We start from the raw sequence: 8664 nt of genomic DNA, 5'->3' as shown, positions 1-8664 counted from the left end.
ATTATTCCGTAAAGTTGAACCAATTTATTATTGTAAAAACTAAGGATCGTTGAAGTCTTTTGTATGTAAAGTAACAAAAAATAAACTCGAGTGTCGCAGAGAGAGATGTCGCGCTCAGTTTGACATGAGTGGCAGTGACGGCGCGTACTCGGTCGACATCGAACAAAAGGGACATAATTTTTTTTAATAGCATTCAGAAAATATGCCAATCAACAGGCCTCATCGTGCTTAGTCAAAGTTATTACATAATTTTTCTTAAAACTAATATTTGGACAGTATAAAAGTAACTTCTGTTTTTCTTCTTTGGGACGGTGGACATTATGCTCAATTTCTTTAAGGATTTTGTCAATCTCGCTTTGAAACAATATAATTTGTAATCTTTGGCTGTTCTATGATTATGATCACATAACACAAACGCGTGCGTAAAGTTGCACCCCGAGAAAATAAATGCATCCACAATATGCAACAAAAAAGTCTCGTAAAGTCCATATTTATATTTATCATAATTAGGCTTAGTGCAGAATACAAAACAATAAACTAGTTAGTACTATGCTGTTTTCATGTTATGGGACCCAATGTTTTCCAGGAGATCTACATGACACAGGAACTATATGGAAACCGTCATAATTCCTGGTGAATCGACCACTATAGGTGACCTGACCTGGTCCGCTCGTTCCAATCCTGTCATTATAACCCATTAAAAACACTTTGAATTACTAAGAAATAGCGGCTGTATTCATGACATCAGTGCGCACAATGATATCCGTCAATTTAGTTCTATTCTGTTTACACTATAGGAACACGGTTATGACTGATCACAGATAAATGTTGCAAAGAGAATAATAATAATATCTCAGGACAATTCACACAGCGCCATCTAGTCCCAAGTTAAGCTAGCTAAAGCTGTATGGGTAGTAGGTAAGTGATACAAATCTGAATCATTATCATTATTATCATTATATAGTATAAAACAAAGTCGCTGTCTGTCTGTACCTATATATGCTTAAATCTTTCAAACTACTCAACGAATTTTGAAGCGGTTTTTTTAATACATAGATTCTAGAGGAAAGTTTATATATTAAAAATTACGGTAATAGTTTCTATGGCCGGTGCTGTGATAGCATAAGTAATACACTGTTAGTGTGAGGATAGGGTTGCCAACTTTTAATAGAAGAAATAAGTTCACAGACTTACAAATAAGATCATTTTTAAATTGACATAATGACATTAGTGGCTGCCATCAGAAACGTCTGTATATGGCTCGAGGAATTGGTGATACCAAGGTTGTTAATATCTTACGGTAAAAAGTCGACTATTTTTGGTTCTGATAAAGGATTTGCATAATATTACATGATTGGCACGAGTATAACAAAGATTGTGAAAATAAGAATATTTTAACATACTCTATTAGTGGCATTAGATTGTAGAGTATGCCTACATGATATAGAGTATAATGCTCTGTTTTAGAGCACGGTTGGCAACCCTATGTGAGGCATACAAGTTCCTGGAGCAGTCACCCAAACATGTAACAATCGCGCTAAATAAACTACTTAATTAACGAACTTGCTGGCAGAGAAATTAGGACCGACTCGAACTTAAAATAATTGTAGAATTATTGTTACCAGATAGGTCATAGGTATTTTTTTTATTGATGATAATGGAATAGTGCCCCCCCAGCATAAATCGTTAGCCCAGTACCCGACTGGGCTAACGATTTATGCTGGGGGGGCACCAGTGGAGAATGAAACGACGATTATGAGGTCAGGTCAGTTTGCCCATCATGACAAATTTACCAGGAATTTATCACGATGGTTTCCAGGGAAACCGCATGGAGGTCAACCTGACCCATTGCTAGCAATGTACCATGCATTGCTAGCAATGGGGTCAACAGTCCATATTACTAACAATCACCGTTCCCCTATGTCATAGGTATTTCCTAACCTTTCTTAGGAGAGGTTTCTTAATATAATTATACATATAACTAGCTGTCCCAGCAAACGTTGTTTTGCCATATAAATTAATAACGCTATAAAAAAAATAGGGGTTGATGATAGAAGGGTGAAAATTTAGGATTGTATGTATTTTTGTATGTTGTATCATAAAAAAATAGAAACTAAAAATTTTGTCTAAAAAAAAAAAATTTTTGGGGTGGACTACCCTTAACATTTAGGGGGATGAAAAATAGATGTTGGCCGATTCTCATACCTACTCAATACGCTCACAAAATTTCATGAGAATCGGTCAAGCCGTTTCGGAGGAGTATGGGAACGAAAACTGACACGAGAATTTTATGTATAAGATAATATATCTCTATATATTATTGATGGAATACAAGATTGCGTTTCACAAGTCACGAGGGTCTGAAGATCACACTCTCTATAATAAATGAAATAAATAATATATGTATGTATAATGATACATACGCTATAAATAAGGAAGTAGATGAACTGATTTTATAAAGAAATGTTTGTATATATTTTTAAATATCCGTACACATTGCTAGCAGACTGTCGCAATGGATCCTACATCAAATATATTATAATAGCGACTGCATTACCTACTCATTAATATGTACACAGCAATTTCAGTCGTTACGTAAACGACTTATAAACACAATGTCACTGTAGGAAGATTCATAAAAAGCAGGTCAATGTCGGCGCTACTCACAAGCGAGCACAGAACAGAACAGAGGGGTGTCCGCTGGCGCCGCGCCGCGCCACAGCGTCCGGCCCCGGACGGTGCCTGCTGGTGTAGATGCTGCACTACACTCCACACTCGTCACTATCCACACTGCACACTACACTGACAGTGACAGGCCGACAGTAGCGTCACCCTGCGCGTGCGACGATCGCGCGCGGACTGATCGCGTCGCGTGCTTCACTTGACATGGTTGCACACCGCGCCGCGCACCGGTAGTGGGTTACCGCACTCGCCAGTACGAGACCGCGGCGGCGGCGCGGCGCTGCAGCCAGCTGGAGACGGTGGCCGTTTGTTGAGTCAGCTGACGACGACGACACGCACCACTGCAGTCCGTAACTACCACTAAGAAATGCTACACCTAATGTCGTTCATAATCTGATTTCTACATACAAGTTACTTAAGTTGGTACAATAATAGTATGCAACCAAAACACTGCGCATTTGAATAGACACAACTATATTCGATACGCATATGAGTGGTAGACATATGATGTCCACTAACTAGTACCCTACTGAAAGTTACGTTTGTTATACGTCTGTATTAAATTTTATTTGACCCTGATCATCCAGGGACGCCATCATTATCCAGATCTCGGTGCAATCTGAGTCAAAGTTACTTTTGTAAGACAAGCTTCTTATTACCTTATTTGAAAATTATTAAAATCGATTACAAAATTAATGGTTTTTAATCTTATTTCTGCTTAAGGTCAAAGACTCGACAGACCAAAGAATGTGGGGATTTAAGCCCACAGTTCGGTGATAATGATATGAGTTCATATATTGATTATTTGATGAGGGGTTTTGCTAAATGATTTCGCCTTGGTTGAATGCTACTCGAACACTGATTTTATTGCTAAAAGAAATGTAATGAGGTGATATTGTATGTGGCGGCAATTGTGTATTGCACAGTAAGCAGACTTGTACGGTAGCCCAATACCTAAATACCAGCCCCGAAGGATTTGTAATTGCTGAGAAAAATTAAGGTTTCTAAGGTCAATATTAAGTGACTCTTCTCATTACGCTCTTTTCCCACTCATATAATATATCTACATACTTTGACAATATATGGTAATATTATATGGTATACTTTTTTTAAATCTTTAGAATGGGTACTTACGAGTGGAATGAGCGACTCATCACAATACTTACTACTTATATTTAATCCAATGCCTTGATTACAATCTGCGTGATGTTGGTAGTGTAATGAGTAGCGGACTGCGGCAGCTCCTCAACATGAAACACTTTCTGGCAAGTTCACAATAATGCGTCGCGTCGCTGTATAACAATGTGGGTAACTGGGTATGTCACTCGCACGCCGCTACTGTACCCACTGTATGCAAATGGCGTTAATGTTGGCCACTGCTAGTTGTTAATGATAAAAGAGTTCACTGAATTCGACTGGATCACAGTCAGCTCTATTAATATGTTACACTAGCTGTTCCCGCGACTTCGTTCGCGGAGAATTTAAAAATTATTTTTTAAAAGAAATAAATGAATTTTCTAAAATAAAAGTACCTTAAGTTACTCCTTATTACATCATCTACCTGCCAAAAAAAGTCACGTCAAAATCAGTTCAGCCATTTCAGAGATTAGCCGGAAAAAACAGACCGACAGACAGACAGACAAAAATTTTAAAAAGTGGTTTTTTGGTGCTTTGACCGTATTTATATTCACATGCATGTAGTAAAAAACGGTTATTTCAATATTACAAACAGACACTCCAATTATATTTATATGTATAGATTACTGACACGGAGCGTCGCATGTTATCGCTAGTATATTAGTATGTAACTAGCAGCCGACAGTTCCACGTGTACACATATCGCCCACGAGAATCTAATTCGTGGCGGCAGCAAGGACCCGGTATTGTTCAGACTAAGAGTTATTTAATAATAATAATAATAATAAACTCAGGACAATTCACACAGCGCCATCTAGACCCAAGTTAAGCTAGCTAAAGCTAAAAGTGTTATGGGTACTAGATAACTGATATAAATACATAGATAATTTTACCTCTACCTCTAGCCTACGACCGACCCAGCCGTGGCGGATATTCTACAGTGCCAGATAATTATCTTACGAATAAAGTAAGTTTCATGTAAATTTAAATAATTCATCTTTGTTTTACCCATTACAAAGTTCCGTACCCCTAAAAAACACTTTATACTTGTGTTTTGAACCGTGCAAGGGAATTATTTGTACTGTGCGAGTAATCGAACCAGCGACCATCAGAAGTGAGGCGGTATGCTGAATCTTTAGACTACCGAAGCCGTCAAATAAATTTCAATAATAGCTGCCTCACGGTGGGTAAGGTATAGGTACCAACACTAAGAACTACAACATGTGGACCCTGGAAATGATCCTGACTTGGAAATATGACACACACCGAACTGAAATGAAACAACTGTTGTGTTACATAAACAACTTGGATATTTATTTATCGACAATCAAGTGACTTACTTACATTACAATTTGGCTACGATTCGTAAATACGAGACTCGAAGGGCAATAGTTCTACTAGTACACGACAGCATATTACACGATAGATCACAATGGTAACCATAGAAAAATAGTTCATAACATATTAAGATTCAGATCACAATGTATTAAAAATATAAACTACGTAAACACGAGCGGCGGAGCTGCTGTCCCAGCTCGCGTGCAGCGTGCCGGGACCAACACGCACCAACACTCCGCGTGGTGTCTCTTATATTACATACGACGAGCTCCCGCCGGGCAGAGGAAGAGCACCGGCCAATTTTCGAATGAATTTTCTTACTCCGTATGTAGTAATACAATCCAAAATGCTTATTCAAGTTATGTTTAATAGAGAATATTTGTCAAAGAAACGATAATTATTATGACATATTCATATGACAAACATCTCGTTTTATATACATTCGTTAGAAGAAAACTTGTTGATTCACTTTGGATGTATAAACACCCTTACCTTATCATTTGTAGGAACTTAAAGTTCTATACAACATTGTAACTACTAAATGTTCGACGCTAGATTGGAAATGTATACAATAGCTAAACAGAAAATTAAAATAGTTCAATAGTTAAAATACGACTGTAGTTACACGTTTGACGTTTTTAAGATTAATGAATATATTTATACATGTCTATACACATACTACACTAAGTGGGTAGCGGTGCGCGGCACGGTCACCGTCGGCTGCGGCCCTCACCACGTGCACATACCTCCCGCCGCACCACGACACGTGGCCGCCACTACAGGACACGTGGCCGTCACTACAGGATTCGTGGCCGCCACTATAGGACACGTGGCCGCCACTACAGGATACGTGGCCGCCACTACACAACACGTGGCCGCCACTACAGGACACGTGGCCGTCACTACAGGATTCGTGGCCGCCACTATAGGACACGTGGCCGCCACTACAGGATACGTGGCCGCCACTACACAACACGTGGCCGCCACTACACAACACGTGGCCGCCACTACAGGATACGTGGCCGCCACTACACAACACGTGGCCGCCACTACACAACACGTGGCCGCCACTACACTACGACGTGCACCGCACTGCGCACAGTCGGCGGTCGGCGCCACTACTGGTCGCGGTGGTCGCGGTCGTCGTTGTTGTCGTTGTCGCGGTCGCGGTCGCGGTCTCGGTTGCGGTTGCGTTCTTCCTCCTGGGCGTTGAACGCCTCCCACACGCCCGACTCGCAGCACATGCGGCCCTGCAACTGTGACGACGAGTCTCACCCGGGCGTACAGGGGAACGGCTACTTACACACTCAGCTCGAGGCACTCACCGGCTGGTAGCGCTGCGGGGGCACGCGGTGGCTCTCCGGCAGCAGGTGGTACGCGCAGGTGCCCCGCGGGACCACGGCGAACATCGGCGGCGGCGAGCGGGGCTCCGCGGGGGCGGGCGGCGGGGGCGGGGGCGGCTGCGGCGGCGTCGGCCGGCAGCGCGGCATCAGCACCAGGCCCTGCGGCAGCTCCACGTGCAGCGCGCCGCACGACGCCGCCATGCGCACGCCCGGCCCCGCCCCCGCCCCGCCCCCGGCGCCGACCCCACGGGCCCCGCGCCCGCCGCGTACCCCCCGCCGCGCCCCGGCGGCCGCACGCGGGGCCCCACACCTGCACACACACACACACACGTGTACACTCGCCGCGACGTCACGACCAACAGCCGACTAACAGATAGCTACGCACCCTGGAGTTGCGCGCGCTCGTTGAACTCGAGCGTCTGCGAGGAGCGCGCGTGGCGCCGGCAGCCGCGCCAAAACCAGTAGCCCGCGCCCGCCCCGCCCGGCCCGCCCCCCGGCCCCTGCATCCCCGGCCCCTGCATCCCCTGCATCCCCTGCATCCCTGACATCCCTGACATCCCCGACATTCCCGCCATCCCCGGTAACGCCAGCGCCCCCGCCGCCCCCGCACCGGCTCCGCCGAACAAGTTGACGGACTCGTACACGTCCACCGACGCTGCCACCTGCAACACCACACATCGTTAACGACATGTTGGAAATATAAAACGACGTTCCAGCACCGACGTAGATAACTTGTCGCATGTGTGTTACAGTGTCGCCCCCTTCCCCCTATCCCGCACGTACCGCGGCCGCCAGATCACATTCACCGTCGGAACCCCGTCCCGTCGCCCCCTTCCCGCCCCCTCGTCCCCCCTACTGGAGGAGCACGTACCGTGTCTGCTCGCGGTGGGCGGCGCGCGAACCGCGGTCGCCAGGTTACACTCAAGGTCGAAACCCCGCCCCCGATCGCGGCCACGTTCGCGTACCTGTAACATAATTATGTGAATTTACATACACATTACATAACTCTTTATTACTATCTCCGAAACTAAAAATCCACTAATCGTGTCGAAGTAATACTACAAGTAATATGAGAACATGTGGTTGTGTAGCTGGAATGGGCCTCTAGAACCGGGAAATACTTCCACCCTCACCAATACCTAATCACGGAAATTCATTCCAATCTCAACGCCGTGTACCATCACCTACAGACGGCGAGGCCGGCTATTCTTTTCTTTATGGACACACAAATATCCTGTCCTGACGAAATTTCCTGCCCTGGAAAATAAATTGGAACAGCAAATGCGGGAAGAACTGTTCATGGTTGCGTTTCGATGGTTGCGTCGACGCGACGTCGTGTCAATATTTATTTTTAATTACATGTCCTTGTTGGTGGTAGACTTCAATCCTAATATTGCGATTCCAGTACATCGGTATTTCGCCGTAAGCAAAAATGTGCCCGTCCCTGGATTGAATCTGTTAAGTCGTGTGATCCTTTGCCCTAATAGTATGTACACGTATCACTCCCTTTCCAGATCCTTCGTAATAGTTATAGCCCAAATCTGTGACTTTGCTATGGCTATAACTCTTTCTGTGCACATCAGCAATCGGTAAGAGTTTGACCAGTCTTCCATCACGATACCGAGCTTTTTGCTGAAAAAATTCCTGGGCTGCCCAGGAATTTTTTTGTAAGCCATATTTTCCACCAGTGCACTGAGAGTGCACATAATTCGTTCGCCCAACATGCTACAACAGTCACCGCAGGCAATCTCACGGTGTGAGACTACGATGCCTAAAGTAAAATTCACTCAAAAGATGGTAAACAAGTCCTTTTCTACCTAGACGTCCAACTCGAATGAACCCGACGATATCCTATTGGGCTTAGGACGTGTGCACCTGATTTGGCTCTGGTACTAATGCGTCTTTTCCGGTACTGGCTACTCTACAGGTATAGGCCCGAAACTTTGGCTTGGGTTCACCCGATCCCCAAGAACGGAGATCGCTGAGATCCGGCTACCTATGGGCCCAAAGCTATCACCATTCTCAAAGACTATGGAGTCGATTGTCAACCGCTAATTGGTAAGATCCGTAGCTAACCAGTTGATTTCTGATCGTCAGTATGGCTTTCGTCAAGGTCACGTAGCTGGTGATCATCTAGTGTTCTTGACACATTGATGGGCAGAGG

This window comes from Achroia grisella, unplaced genomic scaffold, assembly GCF_030625045.1.
Source record: "Achroia grisella isolate CSIRO2021 unplaced genomic scaffold, CSIRO_AGI_Agris_v1 utg17285, whole genome shotgun sequence".
NCBI classification, from domain to species: domain Eukaryota; kingdom Metazoa; phylum Arthropoda; class Insecta; order Lepidoptera; family Pyralidae; genus Achroia; species Achroia grisella.
Note: the sequence above shows the minus strand (reverse complement) of the source record.